General features: G+C 41.4%; 1 long non-coding RNA gene across 1 annotated transcript; it reads right to left on the reverse strand.

Annotated features, from left to right (window-relative positions):
- Positions 1-617: 617 nt before the first annotated feature.
- LOC145658449 (uncharacterized) lies at positions 618-1397 on the reverse strand. Its single transcript, XR_014124018.1, has 4 exons — positions 1301-1397; positions 1132-1209; positions 892-991; positions 618-765 (listed from the first exon to the last, which is right to left on the reverse strand). It is a non-coding gene; the product is annotated as an uncharacterized LOC145658449 (long non-coding RNA).
- Between the last annotated feature and the right edge of the window lie 6991 nt (positions 1398-8388).

Raw genomic sequence — 8388 nt, forward strand, 5'->3', positions numbered from 1 at the left:
TTGATTGTGGTGTGTAATCATGTTTGCCCCAAGTCAGTCAGTCATTTCTGGAAGATTGTTTGTTGTAGTACAACTAAAAAGGGAGGGGGGGGAAACAAAACAAAAAAACCTGCCTTTACATTGATCAAGTCAGTGCATATAAACCACCCCATTTGTTTTGAGAGCTTTCTTACATGGAATGTGTGAATTTTGGCATAGTTTCCACTACAGTGGCCAAGATAATGGGTCCTTTGCCAACACACCAATTCAGTGGAATGACTGTGCCCATTAACAATGTACGATGGTAACAGAATAAGCTACCAAGTAGTTCATGGTAAGGCATTGCAGCCTTGAACTCTCATTGTGAATACCAGCTCTCCTCTGTGCCAAAAGAAAGCCAGCTTTCTGTACTTCCATTCCAAAATACAGACATATTACACATCTACCCCACTCATTCAAGCTGAATTAACAGTAAATTCACCTGTCTTTTGGTCCATTTAAGTCAAGATTGGCAGGAATGTAGGCTTCATGTAATCAGGAATTTAAATACTGCTTTTAAAAGATCCAGACCACTCCAGGCAAACTTGTCTTTGGGAAAAGAAAGCAAGTTGACCAGTAGTTTGAGAACATTTATTCAGAAACCATTTGCAGGGTAGACTCAATTGCCAGAGCCTGTGACCATGCAGACCCACATGACAATTCAGATGGCATGTACTGGTGGCCTGCTGCAAGTTCACAGCACAGGGCAATAGCTGCAGAGAACGCCATCCCTTAGACTCACACCACCTGAAAGCAGAACATTCCTTGATGAACCATTTCAAATCCTGGAGGATTACACCCACATGAGTGAGTGGTTTGCTACTACACAGGTTCTACAAAACAGACTGGAGCACTCCAGTGCTTACACTTTACCTTCAAACACCCTTAGTTCCTCCCTTCACCACTACAGAACGTTCAAAAGCTGAACTGCCACCTTCCTCATCCTGGAGCTGAAGTAGGTCACCATGAGCATCTAAACAGACACGACACAGGTAGCTGTAAGATGTAGACATTAACCCTAGCCAAAATAAGTTGCAGATACAACTACAGTGGTCATCCGAGCCCTGGTAGTTAAATCCCAAAAAGACACCGTAATGTCAAGAGCACTCAAACCTTCGTGGTCTCTGATCACTCGTGATAGCAACAAGCCAGTTTCACCTCGCTGCTGTCGCTCTGCTGGAGAACTTAATACTACAACATGAGATGGGTGGTCAAGTTGATTATCAGGAGAAGTCATCCACTGAAACACATAAGAAAAAAGGAAACACCAAAATACACTTACCAAGACTAAGGACAGCAATCAGGAGCACAAACACAGAGACTCTTGATGCATCCATTAGAGCCAAACAAAAGTTTAGAGAGACTGATAATAAGGAAGACTAGCTATTTCCTTGAATCGAACCGGGCTTTAAATAGCTGAACACAATCCGAGACGAGGTGCCCATCTCACCTGGCCTTCATTAACAATAATGTTAATTTAACAATAGTGTTCAGTTATTGTGTGCGCCAAACAGCGAATCTGCTGTTACGAGCTTGTTCGATGTGACGAATTCTAACGGGGGACAATGTGTAGATATAATACCTTTATGAATTGTTCGTCCTCGATTGCTTTCCTTATGTCGTAGTGCTCCTCCCCTCTGGGAAATGAACGCCAGATTGAAGGAGCGATAAAACGCGATGCCTTAGCACACGGTTGTCACTTTGAAATGACCACTTGTTTATGAAGCGAGGCGCTGATGTAACGATTTCATGGCAGTTTTGTTCAACATAGTTGTTTAACATGTGTTATCAGTTAAAGTGTTGCTGAACACTTTACTAACATGCCGTCAGTGAAAAAAAAATGTTGCTTTAAGATAAACGAAGCAACAGTTCAACCGACAATTCAAAACTGCGGCTGCATTAATGTTATTACTGAGCGCCATATTAGGGCTGGAATGAGAGCTTTTGTGATTCTAGGCTATGAAACATTTCCCTGTTAAATGAAGATTTTATTTGCGCAATATACAACAATGTATAACGAATATACCTACGCTAATCGTGAGGCATCAGGAAAATGCACACAATCCAAACAAGACTATAGTTTAGTAAATGATAAATGCTAAAAATAATAGTTGATTGACCACTTCTGAAACGCACGCTGTAGAAAATAAAAAATGTTGTTTTTATGAAGAAAAAACAAAACAAAACCTAGAACCTGTGATTATTGCTGAGATATTCTGACAATACAGTAACCATGTAAACAACTTTACAGAACAATTTATAAATTGTACAGTTTAAAACTAGTGCAATTGACAAAAAAGTGCATTTGGAATCAATAAATCCAATTGCCTTTTTTATGATAAATTAACATGATCACACTGTTAAAAGAATCATTTCAGTAATATTTCTATGCAGGTAGCATATCAAACAGCATTATTTAATTGGCAAATCCTCATTATATGACTCATTTAACTGTTTTTTTTTGTTTGTTTGTTTTTTACACAATGTACTGTCACTTGCTTTTATAATGTACTATTCCTCAACACTAAAGGCAGACTAGGAGCATCTTAGATGACCGTGGACGCATTCAAAGGGAGTGAGCCAAGTGGAGGAGTGCGTGAGCGAGTTGCGGGCGTATTCCGTCCATGTGAGGAATTTGTGCCAGTCAGTTTGTGAGGTACACTACTGGTGGAGGAACCTTCCGACCTCTTGAGTTACCCAGTCGACTGAGGATGGTGACCAGAGGAGAGATTCATAGTTATATTCCTAGTTTACAAAACTGCCTCCAGACTTGATGTAAATTTGGAACCATGATCAGATCTCTTCTGGTAGACCAAATATGCAAAATACATAAGTGAACATGGCTTCTGCGGTTTCCAAGGCCATAGGCAAGTGAGGAAAAGGAATGAGGCGACATGTTAGACAGCTTGTCCACTACCAGCATTATGACCATGTTTCTCTCAGAGGCAGGTAAGTCTGTGATGAAGTCTGTTGCAATGTGGGTCCAGGGGCGATGTGGCGGGGACTGTAGCTTTCCAGCAGGGATATTGCGATGGGTGCGTGACTGGGCACAGACTACACAAGACATCATGTAAAGCATGCATATCGTGAGGAAGGGAAGGCCACCAAAACTTACGTGGTGCGAGTGATACCCAGATGTCCGTTACATAAGGTCGTATGAGCCCATTCTAGTAATGTTCCTCTGTGGGAAGCTGAAATGTATTGTTTTTCTGGGGGGCATTCCTCTGGGCTAGGGACATCCTTCAGAGCATTCTCCAGGTCGTCTTGGAAGCACCAACGTATGGGAGCTAGGAAGCAGCTATTAGGCAGGATGGTCTCTGGATTCGGGTTGGTCTCTCTCTTGTCATAGATCTGTGACAAGGCATCTACCTTTTGATTCTTGGAACCGGGTCTGTAAGACACAGTGAAGTTAAACCGGGAGACCACCTAGCTTGTCTTGGATTGAGTCATCGAGCTGACCGTAGGTACTCTAGGTTATTGATGGTCTGTGTATACCAAGAAGGGGTGTTCAGCACCTTCTAACCAGTGTCTCCATTGCTCTAGGGCAAGTTTGACTGCGAGAATGGCGGCCCTTGGATATCACCAGATCAAGTTTAAAAAGATTCTACTGCATCAGTTTTTAATAAATTATATTGAAGTCCTTGTTTTTGGTAGTTGGTGATATTAGGGGTAAGGTTAAATTTGTTCAGCCTCTTCATGAAGTAGATCCTTCACATATTTATTTTGTGTTAGCACCAAGCCAATATCTCCATTTATTCATCCAGCCCAATCACGTCTCTATTCTGTCTTGCACAGATGGAGGATATTTTGCCACCATCAGTAGAGTTCCTTTGATTTATGCATAAAGTCTTGCACATCATCTCACACACTACAATCCAGATCGCTTCCTTTCTCATTCGTGGTCTAGGTAGGTTTTTTTCCTCTGTCGAATTATCGCATCAATTTGTCTGGGAATGTAGCCCATGGTTCATAAAGGTATCCATCCATTCTGTATGCGGGTTTTGGCAGCTGTTGGACGAGGTTGAGAATTAACTTGTAGGTGAAAGTGACTGCAAGAATGCAGGTGGTCCTGGGGAGGCATCAACACAAGTGCTACTGGTTTCAGGAGCCTAGGCTGCAAATAAAATAAATAATTTTCTGTGTAAGAATACAATGTGAATGCTTTTATATTTTAGCTTTCTCTTGAATGCAGCCTACTATCTCAGCTCCCACACAGCCAGGACTTTGCAGGCTTGAACTGAAAATCATATGTCGCCAGCCCAAGGGAATGGAAGGTCTCTTCTAGAATATCCTTCATCATCTCTGGAAGGTCAGGCAAGACCTCATTGATTGTGGTGTGTAATCATGTTTGCCCCAAGTCAGTCAGTCATTTCTGGAAGATTGTTTGTTGTAGTACAACTAAAAGGGGGGGGGGGGGGTGAAACAAAACAAAAAAACCTGCCCTTACATTGATCAAGTGAGTGCATATAAACCACCCCATTTGTTTTGAGAGCTTTCTTACATGGAATGTGTGAATTTTGGCATAGTTTCCACTACAGTGGCCAAGATAATGGGTCCTTTGCCAACACACCAATTCAGTGGAATGACTGTGCCCGTTAACAATGTATGATGGTAACAGAATAAGCTACCAAGTAGTTCATGGTAAGGCATTGCAGCCTTGAACTCTCATTGTGAATACCAGCTCTCCTCTGTGCCAAAAGAAAGCCAAATGTATAACGAATATGCCTACGCTAATCGTGAGGCATCAGGAAAATGCACACAATCTAAACAAGACTATAGTTTAGTAAATGATAAATGCTAAAAATAATAGTTGATTGACCACTTCTGAAACGCACGCTGTAGAAAATAAAAAATGTTGTTTTTACGAAGAAAAAACAAAACACAACCTAGAACCTGTGATTTTTGCTGAGATATTCTGACAATACAGTAACCATGTAAACAACTTTACAGAACAATTTATAAATTGTACAGTTTAAAACTAGTGCAATTGACAAAAAAGTGCATTTGGAACCAATAAATCCAATTGCCTTTTTTATGATAAATTAACATGATCACACTGTTAAGAGAATCATTTCAGTAATATTTCTATGCAGTTGGGATATCAAACAGCATTATTTAATTGTCAAATCCTCATTATATGACTCATTTAACTGTTTTTTTGTTTGTTTGTTTGTTTGTTTTTTAAATAATGTACTGTCACTTGCTTTTATAATGTACTATTCCTCAACACTACAGGCAGACTAGGAGCATCTTAGATGACCGTGGACGCATTCAAAGGGAGTGAGCCAAGTGGAGGAGTGCGTGAGCGAGTTGCGGGCGTATTCCGCCCATGTGAGGAATTTGTGCCAGTCAGTTTGTGAGGTACACTACTGGTGGAGGAACCTTCCGACCTCTTGTGTTACCCAGTCGACTGGGGATGATGACCAGAGGAGCGATTCATAGTTATATTCCTAGTTTACAAAACTGCCTCCTGACTTGATGTAAATTTGGAACCATGATCAGATCTCTTCTGGTAGACCAAATATGCAAAATACATAAGTGAACATGGCTTCTGCGGTTTCCAAGGCCATAGGCAAGTGAGGAAAAGGAATGAGGCGACATGTTAGACAGCTTGTCCACTACCAGCATTATGACCATGTTTCTCTCAGAGGCAGGTAAGTCTGTGATGAAGTCTGTTGCAATGTGGGTCCAGGGGCGATGTGGCGGGGACTGTAGCTTTCCAGCAGGGATAGTGCGATGGGTGCGTGACTGGGCACAGACTACACAAGACATCATGTAAAGCACGCATATCGTGAGGAAGGGAGGGCCACCAAAACTTATGTGGTGCGAGTGATACCCAGATGTCCGTTACATAAGGTCGTATGAGCCCATTCTAGTAATGTTCCTCTGTGGGAAGCTGAAATGTATTGTTTTTCTGGGGGGCATTCCTCTGGGCTAGGGTCATCCTTCAGAGCATTCTCCAGGTCGTCTTGGAAGCGCCAACGTATGGGAGCTAGGAAGCAGCTATTAGGCAGGATGGTCTCTGGATTCGGGTTGGTCTCTCTCTTGTCATAGATCTGTGACAAGGCATCTACCTTTTGATTCTTGGAACCGGGTCTGTAAGACACAGTGAAGTTAAACCGGGAGACCACCTAGCTTGTCTTGGATTGAGTCATCGAGCTGACCGTAGGTACTCTAGGTTTCGATGGTCTGTGTATACCAAGAAGGGGTGTTCAGCCCCTTCTGACCAGTGTCTCCATTGCTCTAGGGCAAGTTTGACTGCGAGAATGGCGGCCCTTGGCTATCACCAGATCAAGTTTAAAAAGATTCTACTGCATCAGTTTTTATAAATTATATTGAAGTCCTTGTTTTTGGTAGTTGGTGATATTAGGGGTAAGGTTAAATTTGTTCAGCCTCTTCATGAAGTAGATCCTTCACATATTTATTTTGTGTTAGCACCAAGCTAATATCTCCATTTATTCATCCAGCCCAATCACGTCTCTATTCTGTCTTGCACAGATGGAGATTATTTTGCCACCATCAGTAGAGTTCCTTTGATTTATGCATAAAGTCTTGGACATCATCTCACACACTACAATCCAGATCGCTTTCTTTCTCATTCATGGTCTAGGTAGGTTTTTTTCCTCTGTCAAATGATCGCGTCAATTTGTCTGGGAATGTAGCCCATAGATCATAAAGGTATCCATCCATTCTGTATGAGGGTTTTGGCAGCTGTTGGACGAGGTTGAGAATGAACTTGTAGGTGAAAGTGACTGCAAGAATGCAGGTGGTCCTGGGGAGGCATCAACAGAAGTGCTACTGGTTTCAGGAGCCTAGGCTGCAAATAAAATAAATAATTTTCTGTGTAAGAATACAATGTGAATGCTTTTATATTTTAGCTTTCTCTTGAACGCAGCCTACTATCTCAGCTCCCACGCAGCCAGGACTTTGCAGGCTTGAACTGAAAATCATATGTCGCCAGCCCAAGGGAATGGAAGGTCTCTTCTAGAATATCCTTCATCATCTCTGGAAGGTCAGGCAAGACCTCATTGATTGTGGTGTGTAATCATGTTTGCCCCAAGTCAGTCAGTCATTTCTGGAAGATTGTTTGTTGTAGTACAACTAAAAGGGGGGAGGGAAACAAAACAAAAAAACCTGCCCTTACATTGATCAAGTCAGTGCATATAAACCACCCCATTTGTTTTGAGAGCTTTCTTACATGGAATGTGTGAATTTTGGCATAGTTTCCACTACAGTGGCCAAGATAATGGGTCCTTTGCCAACACACCAATTCAGTGGAATGACTGTGCCCGTTAACAATGTATGATGGTAACAGAATAAGCTACCAAGTAGTTCATGGTAAGGCATTGCAGCCTTGAACTCTCATTGTGAATACCAGCTCTCCTATGTGCCAAAAGAAAGCCAAATGTATAACGAATATGCCTACGCTAATCGTGAGGCATCAGGAAAATGCACACAATCTAAACAAGACTATAGTTTAGTAAATGATAAATGCTAAAAATAATAGTTGATTGACCACTTCTGAAACGCACGCTGTAGAAAATAAAAAATGTTGTTTTTACGAAGAAAAAACAAAACACAACCTAGAACCTGTGATTTTTGCTGAGATATTCTGACAATACAGTAACCATGTAAACAACTTTACAGAACAATTTATAAATTGTACAGTTTAAAACTAGTGCAATTGACAAAAAAGTGCATTTGGAACCAATAAATCCAATTGCCTTTTTTTATGATAAATTAACATGATCACACTGTTAAGAGAATCATTTCAGTAATATTTCTATGCAGTTGGCATATCAAACAGCATTATTTAATTGTCAAATCCTCATTATATGACTCATTTAACTGTTTTTTTTTGTTTGTTTGTTTGTTTGTTTTTTAAATAATGTACTGTCACTTGCTTTTATAATGTACTATTCCTCAACACTACAGGCAGACTAGGAGCATCTTAGATGACCGTGGACGCATTCAAAGGGTGTGAGCCAAGAGGAGGAGTGCGTGAGCGAGTTGCGGGCGTATTCCGCCCATGTGAGGAATTTGTGCCAGTCAGTTTGTGAGGTACACTACTGGTGGAGGAACCTTCCGACCTCTTGAGTTACCCAGTCGACTGGGGATGATGACCAGAGGAGAGATTCATAGTTATATTCCTAGTTTACGAAACTGCCTCCAGACTTGATGTAAATTTGGAACCATGATCAGATCTCTTCTGGTAGACCAAATATGCAAAATACATAAGTGAACATGGCTTCTGCGGTTTCCAAGGCCATAGGCAAGTGAGGAAAAGGAATGAGGCGACATGTTAGACAGCTTGTCCACTACCAGCATTATGACCATGTTTCTCTCAGAGGCAGGTAAGTCTGTGATGAA

This window comes from Electrophorus electricus, chromosome 6 (genome assembly GCF_041902795.1).
Source record: "Electrophorus electricus isolate QZ-2024a chromosome 6, ASM4190279v1, whole genome shotgun sequence".
NCBI lineage: Eukaryota > Metazoa > Chordata > Actinopteri > Gymnotiformes > Gymnotidae > Electrophorus > Electrophorus electricus.